Here is a 21,454-nt window from a genome sequence, read left to right as displayed (position 1 = left end):
ACTAACTTATCATTGTCATTAATCTTATGTCTCAGTAATTCGATGAACCCTTAGTCACGGGTACCCCAAGTAACTGTAGGATTTCTCGAGGCAGACCGTGACTAAATTGTCCCGTTATTCGTGATGACGTCACAGCTTTGGTGACTCTGGGGAACTCCTAGTGCATAATAAGCCACTCGATCAGTACAGTGAGAGTGCAGGTTGATAATAACATCCCTCTTTTGTATTGTACTTAAGTACCAATCCGGGCTGTTGGTCGTATCCAAAACCATACCAAAATAAATAAAATAAGTGAAGAAAAATTAATGAAACCTTCCCAAAGTATTCATCAGGTAATTAACACATTCCGTTGTCTAGTATAATAATATAGGTTACTACCGAATATATCTATATTTGCTGATTTATGAAGCGTACTTCACTCCTCTTCCTCACTCGTGATATTCTTCGAAATGGGATTGTTTTCAATTTTTTGCACTCTCCCTTTCCCCCTCCCTCCTTTCCGGTTTGAACGCCCTTGACACAAGGAATACTGCCAAGGGTAGCACAACCATGTGCGTATGTATAAGTCACGCACTTTCGTAGACTGTCTAATTATAACATTGTTCTTTCTAGTTTCATTCTCGTGTGCATAGTTGGCGTACATATTTGTGAGGACTTTATTCCACACCCCTGCTGGGGTCGTCGGAAAGTGAAGCGAACGCTCTTTTATACTACAGATCAATCGCAGACGTCTGCCTCGCCTGTATGCATCGACCGCTGCTGATGATACGCTTCGCTATCTTCCCAACCATCTCCCTGCCATTGGCCAGAAAGGATCACGTGCTTAGCAGTCGATCGGTGACAGTCCAGCAAAGCGGCGTGGAGCGTCGGTTTCTTGTACTACTTGACGGTTCGGCTGGTGCTTGTTACGGGGTTTTGTTAGCGGATAGTTAGGCAAGATACCGACCGTGAGGTAAGCTCATTTCGCTTAGATATTCTCATCTTTATATGTTACTGTATTTAGGTTGGGGAGTTGTATTTCCACCTTATAGCAACTCTCTTTTTTTTTTTTTTTTTTTTTTTAAAAGAGGCGTGCGGCTTACGATTCGAGACCTAGAATGTCACCATTGGTAAGATGTCACCGCCGGCCATGTGTGGCCAAGATCAGAGCAGTAAATACAGAACGGATCTGCCCTTTGTCACCATGGCTAGAGCCAATCCACACTAACCACTTCTATTTTTCACCGCTCTGAGTTACTGTTCTAGATTTTTGTAGAATGGGAAGTCTTTGTGTACGCTAGATTTTATTCCTCATGGGTGTGGCAGACTATTTATTTTAATTCGGACCTGAAATTGATGCACCTTCAATTTTTGTATTTTGTTTATGTCGTCATTACCAGACTAATACAATTCTGTTAATGCCTACTGAATTATATCAACATTTATTAGGTAGCACTTGAAATAATCATATTTGGCTTTGCCTCGATATTGCTTGTGACACCTCTCATTAAGATTTGTCTGAATGTAGAACATGGATTCCTCGAATCCAAACTCAAATACCATCCACCCCCCCCCCCCCCCATCACACACCTCATCCCCAACACACAATCTTGACTATTATATTTTGGAAACTGATGTTCTATTTTATTTATTAATACACATTTATAAAGTATGTGTTAATATTAACATTATTGGTTTTTTTTTTTTTTTTTTTTGATGAATGTGGCTCAAGTATAAAATATCCATTGGAAGTGATTTGCAGCGAAACGTTTATGCAAATTTCGTACGATAGCAAAATTAAACTGCTACACTCCACCCTCCCCTTTGTATCTACAGAGACGATCTTTTGAACATCGCTTGAGACGACTTTTTTTTTTTTATTTATAATTATTCAGAAAAAAAAAAAATTCTTTAGCTTTCTTTTTAAGAGCATAATGAAAATAAAGATAAAATAAGACCCAGCTCTGAATCCGATATTCCGTAACTAGTGAAGGGGATATGAAACAACCGAACTTCTCCAAAAACAAATTTCCCGTTAAGTATTGAAGTATGAGACAGCGATATGTTGGCAAAGGAGAACAATTTTCTTGCTAGTCTTCATAACCAGTACTGTCTTTTCATTAGGCATGGTGCTCACGAAATATAGATCCGAAAAACATAAATCAATGATTTTTATTCCAACAATAAGTCTACAAACTATTTTTAAAGAGATTTCTTTAAAATATTTTGTGGTTTTTTGTTAAGAAAATCATTAACGATGCAAAGTTCGTATTGCAAGTAAGTTGTGTGGTGAAAGAAGTGTTGTGGAAATAATTTCAAAACCAAGTTTATAGAAACGCCTTCCAATTTCTTTAAGAGAAAATAATGGATTTAACACAAGGACCATTTTAAAGTTTGATATAAAATAGTGAGACCTCGGAATGAAGGGTATTTAGGGCCTACACCAAAAGAGGGATCTAGTCATAACCGGCCAATCCGATCATGATGTATGAGAAATGAAAGCTTTAAATTGAAAAATTCAAGTGTTGACTAGCTTTTACTGTACGATTTGGAACTGACCAAGTTGTTTATTCCGCTAACCAAATTCTTAGGATACCGTCTCCCCCTTCGTCTTTAGTTTCAATGACCTTATTTCACCTAGCTCGCGTACCATTCATGCATGACAGCAGCCATTCATACTTGGGGATTTTAAAAAAATAGCACGAAGCCTCGCATACCAAGACCTAGACCTTTCATAGGAACTGGGGGGGGGGGGGGGGTACCATATCCATTACCCTCGAGAAATGGAGGCGCCGCTGTTTCAGCTTCTCAGTTGTAATTGTGCATTGTTTGGTTGGCTACTACTTTCTTTCTTTCCTCTTTCGGAGATTGAGGATCGTGAAATCCTCAATCTCAAAACAGAGGAAATGTATTTACCATCATACCATATTTTCCCGTCAGGATTACATCTTTAATTAATGTAAAATAAAAAAAACTAAACTAATTTCTTTCTATTAATTTGCTACTGTTTGGGTTTATATATTTGTCACAAGTACACAAAATATTTTATTTTTGGCTGATGAACCACAGTTTTGCACAAATTGTTATTTATTTTTTATTGATTTAAATTTTAATGTAATAATCGACTAAGGAATTTGGCAGTAACGTAAAAGGAAGACATCTCATGACAGTCCTTCGTATGAAAGTTAGGCAAAATTCATTCTGCGTAAAATGACTACCTTTTTTAAAGAAGTACGGTACTTCCGCGGCTTATTTGACAAAGCGCAATAATAATAGTTTGTGCGGGAGGGAAATTCTCTAATTAGAGAATGGCTGATTTGGCACATTGACTACGTTTGTTATAAGGCGCCAATTCATATGCCACACGGTTCACTTGTTTAAGACGTTCTCTAGCCGTCAGATCTTGTGCAGGTTGACTCTCACCCAGCGGGTTATTTTTCTCCGCCTGAGATCAATTAACTACAGTCCCGTGTGAAGGGACGCTAAGAATTCCACCAGTCTGACGGGAATTGAACCCAGATCTCTCCGAACGCGTGACAAGCAGTGTGGCCTCTGATGTCGCAGAGGATTCCAACAGGATGTTAACTTACAAAGGCATTGCTTTTACTGAGGTGTTATTTCCGCCCCACGGGGAAAATGCCTTATACTATAAATTCTTAAGCTGTAGTACGCATACCGATGGTGATATTTACGGTTGAGAGTTGGTAAAAAGAAAAAATATTGCGCATACGTTATTACAAAAAAAGTAAATAAATAATAAAATGGAACTCCTTCCCGGTAATGTAGCCTACACAAAATGCTGCGAACCACTGCTCTTATGCTCCGTAATATAAATAATAAAAAAAAATATTTTCGAGGTTCAGTTGTTCCAAGTTATGCGCTTCATTCTGAATATTTATACTGTAGTTTAATACTGAGTGTTCTATCTTCATACTTATTAAGGGCCGGCCCAACATACCAACAAGCCAAGTAATAATCTGGAACAACAGCCTGTTAAAATGCGCTTTCCTAATTACGTACGGTATATTATTGAAGAGGTGCTACGAGGTCGAACTACGGGGCTGCCAAAATATTTCAGGCTGAGTCTGCTTGATTGAAAGTCTTTTTGCTACATAGATTCATGAAGACAGAGGAAATAGACAGAGGCGAATAACTGACAGATTCACTTACTGGTGTCCAATTATCAAGTTACAACCATGTTTCTAAAGGAAATTGTAAAACCAAAAACTTTTACATGAAATTTTACTGTCAGTTTAATTAGAATAAGATTAGAAACACCGGAATAAGCAAATCAAGCGGGCTATAAAAAGTGCACAGTAGGACAATATCACTTTCTAACGCCGTACAAAATGAATCTGATTAGGCTTTCCATCTCTTTAGAATGAAACGTAAATGTTTAGAAGATTTGGAACAGTGCGTGACTATTGCCAGAGATGATGAGAGGACAGTCGCAAGCTGAGGTTACTGGCCACAGTCCTAAACATGTCAAGGTTATAATTCAAGGTTATGGCAGCAGACAGAATACTTATCTCGAATCAAAGCAAAAGAAAGCAATTTCAAGGTTAGCCGAGAGTTACAAGATTCTAGGAGGACCATTATCTGACCCTAACAATTAGAATCCATAGAAAGAAATGACGAGGCAATTCTCAGCGGAAAACGTTCTTTTGAACAAAGTCGAATGCTCATCTACAGGACGACGCCTTTGACTAGTCTTAGAACAGTTTAACGGTCTGGGAAGGCGTCATTATGAATGGCCACACCGATCTGAACATCTTTGAGACAGATACCTTGATTACTCACATAATGTGCAGGGACGAGATCCTTGAGCCCTGTAAAGTTTTTAAAGGTGTCATAGCCCCTGAGTTCACTTTTTTAGGGCAGTTCATAATAATGCTCTTCCGAAGAGGCAAACTGATTGGCTAATTCCTTCAGAGCAAGATTATTGTTCAGATGTGATCAAGATCTGAATCAGATTGAGAATGTCTAGAATGGTACAGGGAGATGAATTGGTACGACCTCCATGAGCTAAGACTCCTCTTGTAGAGGAGTGGGATTTATTACTACAAGATCCTTATCAGCCTTTTTATAAATAAAATGAAAGTAAGCACTGAAAGTTATTTGGTTGTCGGGAGTGATTATATTCCCCAATAAATGTTTGAATAGCCCCAAAGTTTAGTTTTATTGTGATTCGTGACGCTAGTGACATCTTTTCCAACTCAATTATATTGAACTAGAAAATATTGTTCTTGTTACCATTAATTCTCAGTACTAAGAGCATAATCTTAGGGTAGTGTTCAATTTCTTGAGTAGGGGAACACTTTGGAATGGGTAAGAAACTGGAAACTTTTTTTTTTTTTATTCCCAGTTACTAATTTTTTTCCTCGGAACTCGCCACTACAAAACGTTTACGTAAATGTTCCAGTTTCTTTTATTGCGAAAGTATGAAATTTAAATATAATCAACCTATTGTATATCTGATGTGGAAAAAATTAACATTAGAGTTGCAGTTTAGCCGCTCCCCCTACAATATTGTTCTGTGCGTAATCCAGAAATATGCAAACGAAAGCTTTACTGATGGGATTTTTCATGTGATTCAAATTAAACGGCAAGGAATATACGACCTTTTTTATTAATAATAAAAAAAAAAACCTGGTGTAAGGATCACCTGATCTGGGAGAAGGAATAATTTTTGATCTCCACAGCCAATCGTGTGTATATCAGAAACCAATTAACACTGAAATCGTCCTTAAATGATATCAGTATATTTAGAGATCATCCATTACATAAGCCTTAACCACAACTCCAACATGTCAAGATAGCCTGTTACAGTTCTTTGCCTTATTTTGGCAACGAAAATGGGCCGTGCAATTTTCACTAATTGCGAAATCTTTGTCTTACGACTGTTGCTGCTCATGTATTAAACAGTTCATGTAAGGATTGCTCCAAATCTTTGTACCGTGATGACTCATGTGTGGAAAGAAGCCTTTCACAAAAAGTGATACTTGAACAAGCCATTCGCCGGTCTAAACAACCTTAACATTCTTCTTGTAATAGTATGCAGCTGCAAATTAAGGTTATCTGTTAAACGTTTTTGGAATATTGTCCACAATGATGCAATGCGAAACTAGTCTTAATTAAATTGTGTGCCGATGTGAGTCTAACGGACAAGATCAACTGTTTCCCGAGAGAGGCACGATGGCCTACTAAAGGCCTGACGTAGCCGAGTGGTCAGGAGCGAGAGTGCATAGCACGCGTTCCTTGAGTAGACCGGGGTTCCAGGCCGTGACTACTAAATACAAATTTGTACGATAAATATTTGTATTGTAAACTCTACTGACTTGGTTGTCGTGCCGGAGTATAAATAGAAAATTTAAAATTTTATTTTAAATCTCTCGTAGTTACGCAAAAAAATGTACAAACTGTTCTTGCCACTCATTCATTAATTAATGCTTCTGAGTTGGTGGTTAATAAAAATCGCGATATTGGTGTTTCACGGAGATAACTGATTCAGTCTCGGTGAACCAAGTAATGCATTTGTGCCTTTCAATTTTGTGCGGGAAGTGCCCTCATGTGATGACTTTGTGTAGGGAAAGAAAAAAAAAACGTTTTAATGTTATTTACAATTAATTTTTCTTGTATCAGTTTGATCACACTTTAAATTCTATACGTCTTGCAATAGTTGTGTATGGGAGGAAAAGAAATTACTTGTGATCAATTCTTGGCTAACTTTCTCACATACTGGACATATGTACTATTATACAAGTTTCACACGAAAGACGTCCTTTCCTTTCCTTTCCTTTCTCAAGAAACAAGCTCTTGAAGGGTTGATCTTTGTGGTGAAATCTCAAGGCAACTCAATAGACACTAATTTCTGGAAACATGAGAAAAGTCAACAAAGAAAAATTTGTGTTAGTGGTACACTTTGCTTTTTAGACTCTTACCAAGAAAGATTGGAGTGCTGTTATTTGCAATCTTTGGAAAATAAGCATCACTATGTTACCTAATTATAGTGTATAAGGCTTTAAAAGGGCAAGTAAACAAAATGCTGATGGAATTTTTAGTCTTTCTTTCTCAGTGATATACACACAAGGACATCAGTTGTGCGTTTCTGTATCACCGTAACTATATCTTCAGTTTTTTTTTTCTTTAAAAATTTGACTATCTGAATGGTTAAAGTATCTAATATTATTATGTTATATTGTAAATAATTTTGTAATATAACAGTTATTTGTGAATACTAACGTAATGTGCTGTGAACCTCACTAGAATTTCGTTGTCACACGCTGACACCTCTAATTGAATTAAAAAAAAAAAAAATATATATATATAAAATTTATAATTGAATATGAAAGTGGAAAAGATGGTGCGGAAATATGCATCCTACCAAAGAGTAATTTACTGTTGGAATAAATTTCCATTTGGTGTTTTGGAATTGGATAGTTCAAATTTAATGAAGGTATAGCATATAAACTTTTACGTAGTTTTTGCTGATGCTGTATAAACTTAATGCTTCATTTTCGAAAATAAATAAATAGTATGAATCAGAGCTGTACTACTCAATATGTTCTACGTTGATAATAATATTAGTAAAATAATAAGAGGAGTTTACCTCAATATAGTGCGTAGAACACTTCCGTATGATACCCTCCAGAAATTAAAACGAAAAAAATCGACAACTTATCGGTACATTAGAGTAAAATATAAATAATTAATCAATTTAATACAATTCAATTAAAAATCAAATTAACGCAATTAGAAGCCGACAACGCTTTTCGACCGTATGTCGTGATCACAGGAATGAAAATTACCGAATCGGGTTAAACCTGATACTTCAATAGAGATTTTGTCTTCGCGCATGCGCGTAAAGGTCCACGCATCGGAGATCAAATATGGCCGCCGAACATTAACCGAATTCTCGTGTAATTTAATTTCAACGGTTTCTGCAATTAATAATCGCGTATAATTACGTTGAACGTTAAGTATTTTGGCTTCGTTAAATAAAAGTGTTTTTCGTTAATGGCATGAAAGGCTAATTCTGACGCTGCTGAACGAGAAGCACGAACCGAGGCTTCATGTTGATTTACACGAATATTAAGAGAAAATCGGGTCGAACCCTGATAAGACGAGTCGCAATCACCGCAAGAAATGTTGTATACCAGATTATTAATTTGTGTTGCGAACGTTAAAAGAACCGAGCGATTGTTCAGTATAGTGTGTAACTTCCGTATTGGCCTAGCTACAATTTTAAATTCGGTATCTTTAAAGAATCTGTTAAGCTGTTTGTGCCACTGTTCAACATATGGGACAGAAATAAAGTATTTTTTGATATTACTATTGTTGATTGGTGTAGTATTTTTGTATCCTATCCTTAGCTTGTACCCTAATTCGGTTTATTGTGGTAATGGAATAACCCCTGTTTAAGAATCTGCTAGTTAATATTTGTATTTCTGAGTCCAAAGCAGATTCCGTCGTTGAATATTTATTTATAGGCATTAAGAAATTGATTAAAGATAATCGATCTTTTGTAGGTGAACGGGTAATAGCTATTATATGCTAAATTGTATTATAATGTAGAAGCATACCGGTGTTTGTAGGTTTTCGATAGATGCTAAATTGTAGAAGCATACCGGTGTTTGTAGGTTTTCGATAGATGCTAAATTGTATTTTATTCGAGTCCCGGGTAAGCGTGAAATTTAGAAAGTTTAATGATCCGTATCCTTCCTTTCCAATGTAAATTTGAGTCTAGAATGAATATTATTAAACGAATGTAAAATGTCTTGGATAGTATTACTATCAGTAATAACTAGAACATCATCTAAATACCTCCCATAGTATGTGATACGGGTTCGAAAAGGTGTCAAATGTACCTGCTCAATCGTTGAGAGATAGATCTCTGACATTAAGCCACTCAGGCTCAAACCCATTGGTAATCCAAAAATTTGTTTGTATACCTTGTCTCGAAAGGTGATGTAGTTAGCCTCAACTAACAGTTTAATTAAGTGAAAAGTTTCTTTAATAGGTAGCTTCGTATAATTAATCGGTGTCGAGTTTTTATTTAACATATCCCAAATAATATCTAATGTGTATTCAACGTTTACATTCGTATATAATGAGGTAACATCTAGTGAGAATAAATTGTCAGTCGCCGAGTGTACAGTCTTTAAGCTTATTAAATAATGTATCGTAGTTCTTAATCCCAAATTGTATTACCTGTCTAAAGGGTTTTATAATGTTATATACATGTGTGGCTAAGAATGAAAATGCCGAGTTCCTGTAGGAAACAATAGGTCGAATAGGAAACCCAGTCTTGTGTAATTTTACCTGACCGAAAAGTGCAGGAATATTGTATGTTCTGGACTTCAATTCCTTTAACTGAACCATAGTAATGTAGTCGTTTTTTCGATACGTGGTTAATGTTTTATTGTATTGATTGACCAAATTGGTAAACAGTGCCGGGTCTACTTCACGATAAGTGGAGGTATCTGACACAACAGAATCTAACTTATTAATATAATCATGTTTATCTAGTATTACCACTGTATCTCCTTTATCTGCCCTCTGTATAATAATGTCCTTATAAATACATTTACTGTTTATACTCTGGGACGACCAAACGGTCTGAGGAGTTTACAAGATACACAGAATACAAGAAACAGCACCGTATTCAGCAGTCACGGGCTTGAACCCCGGTCACTCAAGGCACATGTACTTATGCACCCGCACGCCTGACAACTAGTCTACGGCTGAATCATGACATTTATAACCACACCGATAACAGTTAAACCAATAGTGTAATAATTACATAATGAGCACTTCAATCTACGTGGAGCGTAATCTGCCTTTAATTTCTTAAAGAATTAGATTATTTTCAAACGTTTCGTGGTACTTCATGTACTACTTCAGTGAATTTCTGTAATGCTGCCCGTATGATACAACAAACCTCGCATACCGTGACATACCTGAGCACCATCCGCTAAAAGAATATTTAAAATCCATATACGGAAAACAGCGCTATTCAAGTTGATGCTTTTATTACTTCAGGTATACGTGATCAAATACAAACGTAGATATTCCCCCCCCCTCACTTTCCCTTTATTCCTTCATTCTTTTGACAGAAAAATTTAACGGAGAAAAATTTTTCCGTTAAAAATGAGAGAAATAATTTCCACCGAGAAAGGTTTCATTGATTAAATAAACTTGAACAAACTGGAGTGGAAATTTTATTTTTGACCTTCACGGCATTCTGCAATCCAGACGGGTCACAAATATTACAGGCAAGTCGATCAAAAGCGGACATACCTCCAGGTAAAATAAAATGACTATTTTACTAAATGCGTAATCATAGTAGTAACTCTACATTTATACAAGCAATCATTTCAAATATCTTTAGTGTAGTCAACTTTTTAAAAAACATTTATTAGCAAATTAAATCATCACATTGCAGTACTTTTAATGTTACCCGGCGTTATGCCGGGTTAGATCAACTTGTACTGAAAAAAAAAAAAAAATATATATATATATATATAACCCCCCCCCCCTAGCTTTCTTAATTACTTCAATAAAAGTTACTGAAAGTTTTAACTCAATCGATCCTGACCACTAGGCTTGACGTAGCCTACTGGTCAGGAGTCCGACTGCAGTAGCACACGCTCTTCGAGTTGACCGGGGTTAAAGCGTGTGAAGTGCCAAATACGATTAACATTTGCATTGATTTATTGTAAACTCCACTGACCTGGGGTCGTGCCGGAGTATAAACAAGAAATTTTTTAAAGCATGCTATACTCTGTGACCTTGCATTGTCACATACAAGCAATGACCTCATTTGCAAAAGGTTAAGCGATGATATTCTCTTTATATCCCGTCTGACAATTGACAGTATTCCAACCTTGAATTTAAACAAGTTAGTTAAATATAAATGGCGTACTTGGAAACCTTCCTTCAGATTTACCAAGTGATATTTTATATGGTCCGATGACATGTCAGCATTGACTCCGTGCTATCTAAACAAAACAATACCCCCTCCGAAAAAAAAAAAAAAAAAAAGTTGGCGAAATTAAAATGCTTGTGAGGGAAATTTTACAAGGGGGTGACCTTTGTCAAACTGGAGGGTCGAAAAAAATCGGTATATAATTAAAGTTCAAGGCATTAAATAGTTAGATGGGTTTAAGAATCGTACGCTTAATACGTACAATACGCTCAATTGATGAGCAGGCTGAAGCATACAAGACAATCTTCTCAACCAAGTTATATGCAAAATACGAACGTTCATTAATTTGGATGAGAGCAAACTGTTTCATATTTTCCCTTTATAGTGGAGATTTTGAATGAACGTGTCATAAAACGGCTCCCACTTCTTAGAATTAGATTTCTTCTTATTCATGACTATTTGGTTGAGCTGAAACTACTTGAGAGAAAGAGAGAAACCACTGGGAAGAATGACCAAACCTTTAACGCAGTTTTTCCCGCTAAGTTATCAATGTCCAAGTTCCATATGCAAAAAACAGTTTCGTTTATTCACTGGTGTTCATCTCGGCCTAAGAAACCCCAACCTCAGTAATATTAGAAATGGTCTCTCAATCAACGGATGATGGAGGTGGCGAAAGTTAGAGAAAAACATTTCTGGAAGAATATTGTGTAGACTGTGTGTTTTTTTTTTTTTTTTTTTTTCATCAATTGTGAAATACACAGACGTAAAAGCTCTATGCCATGCACTACTTCCTGCTTCGTGGAAACCAATTTGAATGTGAAACAGAATTTGAAGATTTTTTTTTGTGTAATAAAATGGTGGCTGTGATAACAAAACGTTCTCAATATCTAGAAAAACAGAGCCACGATACCAGGACTTTTCTGAAGTTGTTGGGTATGACCGAGTCAACGTTCCTGACTGGATGCAGACAAGAATAAATCTCAAATATGGGAAGGTATTAGTGTTCATATTGGTGGTACCCCTCCCTCCCAAAAAGGAAAATTTTCATTTTGCTCTCTTCTTTGAGCTGGCGCATGTATACGGTTGCTTCTAGTGCTTCATGTCAAACAGCCTTAGTTGTGAAGAATATCTTTCACTATATAGTATTTTTTATCTTGTGGGTTTCTAAGCATAGGCAGTTTATCATCTTGTAGAAATAGCGACAATTTGTGGAAGGTGTCGATGTCCCACAACGCATATGGAATAGATTGTGCGATCATTTTTTTCTTCTTTTTATAAAAACTCCAAACACGAAACGTATCAAAACCTATAGTACTTGGTACAGTGCATGGGTTGAAGGAGAAGTATGGGGGGAAGATGCCGAAAACTTTGCTCTAGAGACTAAACATAGGTTTCACCACTTCAAGCCTCCAGTAAGCAAAGTGGTGGTATTGCACCGGATACTTGCCAAAAATGCTTGTCCAATCGCTGTAGCAATCGACCAGTTGTCGAACTACAACGAATAGACAATTCCCCCTGCTCTCTAACGACAATGCAAAACCAACCGTACGGACCTGGTGTTATGGTAGTTTCGCCTCTGCGATTGACACTCCACCGTTTGTCGACGGTAACACTTGGTACAAATAATCCACCGTGTCACTATTGTTCATCTTTTAGTTACTGTTTGACAGTAGGTAAATGAGTGCATGTGTTTCGAGATAATCAACATTCTTTCACTGCTCTGTCTTTTGATATGTGGGCGGTGCAGATGTACTTGGCCTCATCAACGATTATTATGATAAAAAAAAAATCCATTACCCTGTCGTATGGCAAGCGAAAAGAGAAGTAGCATGAATGCAGTTGGATTAACTGCATTGAATGATAACCCTAGAGGCCAAGACCAATGGTACTTAATCCCTGGTTCTAAATCCCCAAAGGGTATGAAGTGCTAAAGCACCCTGCAGGGATTGCGAAGGTGTTTAACTTTAAAGTATCACTCCCATCAACTGTAATCTCAGTTCGACAGTAGCTGGATGGTCAGAATAAAATACGAAATTACTAATTCCCTTGTTTGAATTCATGCAAGACTACAAAATACAGTACTATTCTTAGTTTTTCTAGTGTACTCTCTTCGTTACAGTGGTGGTGTATAAGGATACCTCGAGTTTTGTGTGTGCATCGGAAGAAATTTTTCGCAGATAATTTTAGTAAATGTCTATCATCGATTATAAGTTTTTCCACACAGCTGCATTTTCAAGTGTGACTTCGGCTCATTTTTAGTTGTCTATTACTTTTTTTTTTTAATTGACGAATCTATTACTGAACATTCATTTTAAACTTCTAATTCAAGATGGATGTAGTGACATTCATATTTCATCGGTATGGATTTCACAATTGTTCAATGGTGAAATAAATACCGATGTCTTAGAGCTTTCTAACACACTGTAGGACAACCGATTTAATGAACGGTATAGACAATTTTTATCAATTGTAATCAACTTGAGATTATTCATACCCTCAATTGATTAACCGTTGATACTGTACTGTTCGGGTGACATGCTGGTGACTTGAATTTTGTGCGGGCCGAAAAACTCGTGGGAAAAAACACCATTTCCTCCTTAGATTGGCTTGTTACTTTTCCGATTGAATTCCTGCACCCCACATTCTCGAAATTAACGGGATTTAAATTCAGACGCTTGAAGAATACTCAAATATTAATGTTTTTTTTTCACTAAAAAAATTGTAATAACAAAAATTTTACAAAAGGTGAATATACAAAATATTAAATACACTGTACAAAAGGTTATTTTATTGTAACTAAAAAAAAAAAAAAACCCATATATATAATTTACTATAGTACATATTAGCTTACTTAATGGTGTTAAACTAATAATGATTAGTGTAGTTTGTAATAAAGCGGAAAAGGGATGTCGATCGTCTACTGTTCTCTCATTTACTGCAGAAAGTGGACGGATCTTGTGGATTGTACTTCGTACTTCAAACTAAAAAGGAGCAAAGAACTTTGAACTGTTATTTCGAGAAAACGTAGTGGACAATGGGCTTGCTCGTAGGTCTACGTCTTTATTGATACAGAATAACCAAGCAGTTCGTTTAATTTGATTCTTTCATCTACTTGGAAAATAAATGCCCACTGATCTGTACGTATGTTGTACTAAGTTACAGATGGATGTTCAGGTAAATAACTGATAGAATATTAAACTACAGGCAAGACAGTCTCATTCTCTATGTAATAGTGTTAGCCAACAGGGTTTGCTAATAAATGCGCCGACCTTCAAGTTCTTAGCGAAAGAGAAAGTTTGTACTGAGTAGACATTGGACAAAAAAAAAAAAAAAACTCTGCTCGAAACAGATCCTATTGGGTTCTCATCCGTGAGTGTAATATAAGAACTACTGCAGTAAAAAAAAAAAACAACAAAAAAAAAAAAAAACACTAGCTCATAGTAGTCTGCTAGTTGGTATTATGCTACGGAGCTATTTTGCTTTAAATTTACTTGAGTCAAGAAAATACCAAGGTTTCAATCCACAAAAGCTTAGTGTTGTTGATATGCGTGTCTTTTTCCTTATTACTCAAAGAAACTGATGAACGGAAGCTTAACTAGGAATTTTGACACCTATGGCTAAATATAAATTTGACAAACTATTGGAGGGGGATGGTTAGGTGAAATGGGAAGGTTGTTTTTTTTTTTTTTTTTTTCTTTTGGCTGATGCAGCATAAGCTTGCTTTCGTGTGTCACTACTAATACTAATCACAATGCACCTTTATTTCAATAGAAATAATCATTAAATTATCAGTGAAATGGTACATTTTATATAAAAAAATCATTTTTTTTATATAAAAAAATGATGAATTGGTTCTTTTCGGCACCTATGATGACTTGGTTCTTTTCGGCAGGGCCGCATTCTCCATATCAGTTATCTCTACTGGTAGAAATTTATTGTTGAGTTCGCATCACAAGTTACTTTTTTCAAACAGCCCATTCTGTTTATTTGTGTAGGTTAAAGAATGCAATTTTTATTTTCCTATTCTAAGTTCTTCCCGACCCTAACCCATTTTCTTTCTTTTTTTTTTTATCAGCTACTTCGAAAAACATCCCAAGAGGTGTTTAATTGAATTTTTATGAAATTTCTCATTTTTAAATATTACAAAATAATTTCACACTCCGAGTCGGTCTATCTCGGGCAGCATAATTTTAATTTTGTTTCCACCCTGCCCAAACCAGAAGAATGGGTTTTCATAGGTTGAGGCTATCCGTAAATACAGGCCTGATTTTATACACAAGTTGCTCAAGTTCACATAATTTGCTAATATCCATTATTTATTTCTTGTTATACAAATTTCACGCCTAAAATTCTTGGGATGCGTAAAATCGTACATTTGAGTTTTACATTTTCTTTTTCAGTTGTTTCGATCGGCATTGTCAATCCTAAAGCAATTTAACGGAAACAAACTCCATTTCATTCTCTCAGATCAACGCAATGGGTAGCTGAGTAATGAGTTCATTAGCCAGTCTGTTCTATTTCCGCCACCAGTCCTAAGACCATTCTTATTCTTTCGACGGAAATCAGTAGGCTGTCGGCTATCACTTGAATTTGACTGTTTTGCTCTATTTTCCCCCCCATAAACCGCTTCGTCTTTTCAAGAAAAATGTTAAGTAGGTTTGTAAAGTAAAGACTGTGAAACAAATTAAACAGTTATGTTTAGAAGATACTAATGCCAAAGAGAGCATGAAACGAATTGGATTCTGGAACTTTCATGAGTAGCCAATGGACATAATTAAACCAACTGTTTAATTCAATTATATCCGTTGATATCATTTAATTATATCCATGTTTAGAGAGAACTGCAAAGTTAGATAGTACCAATCTCATCTTTCTATTATCTCGGTTGCAAGTTAACCGGCGTCTCTACTGCCCTATACCAGTCGCATAACAAAAATGCGTGGAATCCATTACAGGTGTTTGTTTACAATTTGTAATGTTCTCTGTTCACTATTTTTATAAATAACTTTGTTTCAAACAAATGCATTTTATGCACAGGTAGACGTTTAAAATAATTCGTTGTACTGATCCCCCCCCCTCGGTACAATCAACTACAGACTTGATTATCAGTTGGAGGATTCTGGGTCTATAGAGGGATACTCAAAATCGCATGGGCAGTGATAAAGAGGAACATTTCGGACACATTATGCATAACAAGAAATACTTATCTGCCACCTGTTTATTGGAGGGGAAGACAGAAGGAAAGGTACTTGGAAGAAGCTTGTGAAGAATCCAGGATCTACTGGAGACAGGAAGAAATTCGCAGGGTAGTCGCTGATTTCCGTTAGATGGCATTAAAGAATAATGATCCTGTAGAGATCCTTGAAATTCTCAGAAACTTCATCCCTGCCCTCTGCTTTTTTTCTGGTTAGGTTTTTAAGTAAACCTTCAGTTTTACTATTGCACCGTGTATTTTAACATTCCTGCTCAGTTTTTTTTTTTTTTTAGTCCGTCTCTCTCAAATGTCTATATGATTGGAGAGGCAGGCTACCAGATAAAATGTAAGACAACTAACTTCCGACAACTTTAAATCGAATGAATGTTCAAATTTTGTAACAAATCTTCATTACGAAGTTTTGAGTTTAAAAAAAATTGTAACACTTTCACCTAAAGCTTTTTACGTATTTATTTGAAATATCTAAGCTAATGATCTAAATATATTTGTAACCAGATTTTTTAAATTATTGCAGCCAAATTTTTAACAAAAATAAACGTACTTTTGTTATTCATAATTAGTTCAGTCTCTTCATAAAAATCATGACATTGCAGTTAACAAGCAATGGACAATTTTGACACGAAAATAATTAGTTGAAACTTAAGTGGTCAGTCGAAGCAAAAAATATTTAAATTATTAATATTAGGATAAAACAAATAGAACTGAAGTTGCAGTAAGACTATCTTTATTTCAGTCAAGGTGGTTGAGTGCATAATAGTATTTGACTGCCGAGTGGGAAAAAGATCTCGAGTTCAAACACCCTTGACTAACTTTTCTTTATTTTTTAGGTCCTCCGCCTCTTAAATTCACTCTGTACAAAGCTAGTTGATGTAGTGGAGTTTTCCACAGGCAAAAAAAATTACAAATTGGGTATTGGTCAACTTGGTGACTCTTAGCAGTAGGAGTTTTAATTGGATTGTTTCCAAATGAACACCAAAATTCTTAAACCATCTCTTTGAAAAGTTTGAAAGTCGACTGGGTTCAATGACCACAAGTTCAACGATCAACAATTTAATCACGCCTACTACTTTTTTTTAAAGTAATTGTTGAGAGAATGGACTCAGTTGGCTCATCCTAGACAGTCCGGTGACACTTTAATCATTTGTCACCAATGAATTAAGAAAGAACTATTTACACGTGATAAGAGTTGGTCTGAGAACGTAAATGCATGCCTAAAAATAAAAAAATCAAGTGCCTGTTTGACAACTTGGTTGCACAGCAGTGCGGCTATTGTAGGAGGGTTGGGAAGGGGAGTAAAATTTAAGGCGCAAGTGGGAGGGGGGTTTTTAGGGGGGTTAAAATTTAAGGCGCAAGGGGGTTTTTAACAACCTTCATTTTTTTTAAATTCTCCAAAAATGAGCATATAAGAATAATATTGGGCGGCCTCCCGTTGTCATTGTGGGAGGACTAAATATTTCATGTCCCTAGTCTGGATTCGTCATTGAATGCAAAGATTAAAATTTTGTTCATTTGTTTCATTAACCAATTTCCTCTCTGCTGATTTAAAGACTTGTAATCCAGTATAGGATCTATCCATTTGATGATCAAATGCGAAAGAACTGGTCAATATATAAATACAGTGTGTGTGTGTGTGTGTGTAAAGCTTATACCCCGGTTCGAGCACGCTAATCAGTTTAATATGAAAAGAATCATTAACCGCATTTAGCAGTCACGCAAGCCATTCAACTCAGACCACCCCCGTTTTTGACCGAGAATATCACTGAATTTAAAACTCCATATTTGAGTGATAACCAAACAAATAAATCGGTCTCTCTCTTCCGCAGGAGCTTTGAAAGTCAGATTATATATCCTTTGGAATTTTCATTATCTTGCTAAGTCTTGAAATCACGTGATAGCCTAATGAAACACCGCAATTGAAGTGAGCTATCAAAGCACTTATCCTAATGTGCTGCAGAGTGGCAAACAACTTAGACTTCCTCCATCGTGTTGATCTTCCAGTCACTTGATCCTACCATATAATTGATCTCGCCCATATGTTGCTTTATTATCAAGTACACACCCTTAAGGTCGTTCTTGTTTACATATCCATCACTAAAGTGGACAATATTGAGAATGGCTGTGGTTATTTTAAAAACAGGCCTTTGAGCGTACAGTAGTACTTGACACGTTGCTATATTCGCTTTACCCGGTATAGATCTCTTCTCAACCCCCCCCCCCCCCCCCCAATAAAATTACTTGTCTCCTTATTCATCATCAGTGTCTTTTTTTTTTTAAATAGAAGTTCTAGTTTACCTTGCAGTTTCTTGAAATTCTAAAATTATTGTTAATGTTGAGCTTATCTTATCTCGGAGCGAAATAAGTGTAGATGGAAATTTGAGTATACAGTAATGGAAATATGTACGTAGTCAGTTTCCGTTCTACCAAATGTTTTATGTAATTATTATGAATTGCTTAAACGATCTGCACTCTCTCATACTGTAATACACCTAAATACAATCCCTCGCGGATTTAATCACCGTCCTTCCGCACACCGGGTAGAAAACACCCAGTTTGAATCCCGTAAATTATGTGAGTAATCTTTATGGGCCTTTTTCATAATGTGGCTGAGTTAGTCGGCTGAAGTGAGGGTAGCATGGCACTTTCTTTCTTCCGACAACTCTGTTTTTCGTTCAGCAAAGATCAAATCGACCACAGAATACAAGCAACTTACAGACATGTTATATACGGCGCAGCTATGGCCTAAGTTGTTGATGCGCCTATAACAGGGACGAAAATTGGTTTTTGAGAGGCGAAAAAAAATCATGGGTATTACAATGGTTCGTGGACCTCCAAAGTTCAACCCTACCCGACAACATCTTATTCTTTAATACAGTATTTAATTTCTCATTGGGTTTTCTTTTCCCCTGAGACAACTGATTTTTAACATATAGGTATATACTGTATTATATTAGGAGTGAGTGAGAAATTTCGATAAAAGGAAGATAGTGGGCATGATTTAATTCAACCACCTTGCTTTTCATAGGCATTAAATGTCTAATTTCTTTCAGAGGTAATGTCTCCGCAGTCCTTGACTTTTGCGCCTTTCCGACAACTGCAACCTTTGCGGTGGCGTGGTTTATTTATTCTTTTGTTTCATTGATCAATATATGAGGCATGGATGGGATAAGGGAATGTTCCGTCTATTATTTCTACTTTCTAAGCGACAATTAGTATTGATTTATTGTTTCCATGTGGAAGTTTTATTTTTGATCCACAGTGCTTTTGTGAGTGACATTGGGCTATGAGAGTTAAATAAATATATTTTATTATTTAATTTTTTGTAGTTATTCAATCGCATCAAGTGCTGAAAAGAAAGTGTTGACAGTATCTGGATGAATATCTAGCTTATGGTTTTATTGAAAGCCCATTCGACTCAAGACAGCCTATGTATCTCATGTGTAATAGTTTTTTCAAACGAGGTTATGACACCAAGACTTTTTTTTAGATTACTTAAAAAGGAAACATCCTGATAAAGTTGGTAAACATATCGAATATTTTAAAATTTTAAAACAGCATTTTGAGCAACGTAACACTGTTTGTTCCTTATTTAAGAAGAACACACAAATGACGATGGAATGATTGCGTCTTATAAAATTTCAGAAATATTTGGTACTGGTAGTGCCCATACAGTTGCTGAGAATATGATATGACCCGCATTAGATTGTAATTTCAATAGTGATGCATCAAAATCCTTCCAGTATTTTAAAAGCATTGCCATTGGGCAATGATTCAATTTGAAGACTAATCGATGAGATATCAGTTAACATTGAAGAGCAGCTAATTGACAAACTAAAAATGAGAATTTTCTATTCAGATTGATGAATCCATTACAGACAATAAGGCCCCTTTAATGGCATATGTACGTCGTTTCGATGATGACTGTAAATTGCAAGAAGAGATTGTTTGTAAAATCTATAGAAACCGACTGCACTGGAGCATCCATTTTGCTGCTCTAAAAACATGGTTTGATGAAAAACAAGTACTACTGGAAAAACCCTGTGCCACTGGAGGTAGCACCATCTTTCCACCCTGTGGAAAGATGGTGCTACCTCCATGGTTGGAAGACAGATTTTATAGCCCACCTAAACGAAGCGGGTCCCGAAGTTCTTGCAATACACTGTGCACCGACGTCATCTGGTTGCAAAAAATATTAGTCCAGTCCAGTTTATCAATCTCTCAGTACAGGTATTAAAACCATCAATAAAAGAAAGTCACATAGCAAATATGATCGCCTTTTCAGAAATTTTTTTAATAAAGAACAGTACGTGAGGCTTATTTTGCATACAGAAGTTAGATGGCTTTCTAAAGGAAACTAACAAGATTTATGAACCTTTTCAGTACGATAATTAGTTTTTTAGGAAGTGAAAGGAGACATTTAGCAACGGAGATCAGCAAACACAAAAACAACATACAGTACTTGGATTTTTCGAAAACTTAATGAAGTATCACTTCAAGGGAAATTAATTCCGGTGATAGACTGCAAACGCATATTACAAGCCTTCACTGAAAAACTGGAAATATTTGAAAGCAATTTAACGAGAAAACAATTTCATGGTATGCAAGAGTCAGCTGAATTCAAAGAATCTCTCACCGAGAATGATCTTAAGAATTATTCAGATCATTTTGTTTTCTTTAAAAGGTGAAATGAAAAATAGATTTTCAGATTTATTTCTCTTTTGAAGTGAAGCTATGGATGTTAGATCCAATTGGATGCAATGCTGGGTCTTCTAGTGAAGAGATTCAACAAGAACTCATTGAATTAAAATGTAATTAAGAATGCAAATATCAATTCGAAAAAGGTGGAATGGCTGAGTTGTGGGGATAAAAAACAAACTTCTTTACCCAACAATGTGGTCTGAAATGGCCAAAGTACTGCTTTGTTTTCCAACGTCTTATATGGTTGAAAGCGGTTTCAGTTCAATAAATAAAATATTAACAAAGGAAAGAAACAGAATTGATATGTTGAAGAGGAGACATTAGAATTAAACTTACTAACATCATACCGAACATTGAACTTTTAGCTAAGAAGCATCAAGCTCAGGGATCCCATTGAATAAAAAGTATAAAGTATTTTCTTGCTTAAAGTTTCATGGGGAGGGGGACGATTAGGAAAAAAATTTGTCTAAAAAAAGCCCTTTTAGGGGGTGATAATTTAAAAAAAAAAAAGTTGAGAAACATTGGCCAATAGCAAAATACATAAGAAAACAGGGATCGCTCTAACATGTGAACAGCTTTTAATTGATGACACGGAGTAAAATTAATTGTGAATATTTACTTTTTTTAAGTTATAGTGT

At 36.0% G+C, this 21,454-nt stretch overlaps 1 protein-coding gene across 1 annotated transcript in view; it reads left to right on the top strand.

Moving 5' to 3' along the window:
- Positions 1–547: 547 nt before the first annotated feature.
- LOC150084141 (protein singed-like) overlaps positions 548–21,454 on the top strand; it is a 155,476-nt gene continuing 134,569 nt past the window's right edge. Inside the window, exon 1 of the mRNA XM_090375906.1 lies at positions 548–952. The gene's annotated coding sequence lies outside the window, so the exon portion shown is untranslated. The remainder of the gene's footprint in view (positions 953–21,454) is intronic.

The sequence above is a fragment of the Mastigoproctus giganteus genome, chromosome 6 (genome assembly GCF_048544385.1).
Source record: "Mastigoproctus giganteus isolate SK-2022 chromosome 6, ASM4854438v1, whole genome shotgun sequence".
NCBI lineage: Eukaryota > Metazoa > Arthropoda > Arachnida > Uropygi > Thelyphonidae > Mastigoproctus > Mastigoproctus giganteus.
This window is presented reverse-complemented; position numbering and strand designations above follow the sequence as displayed.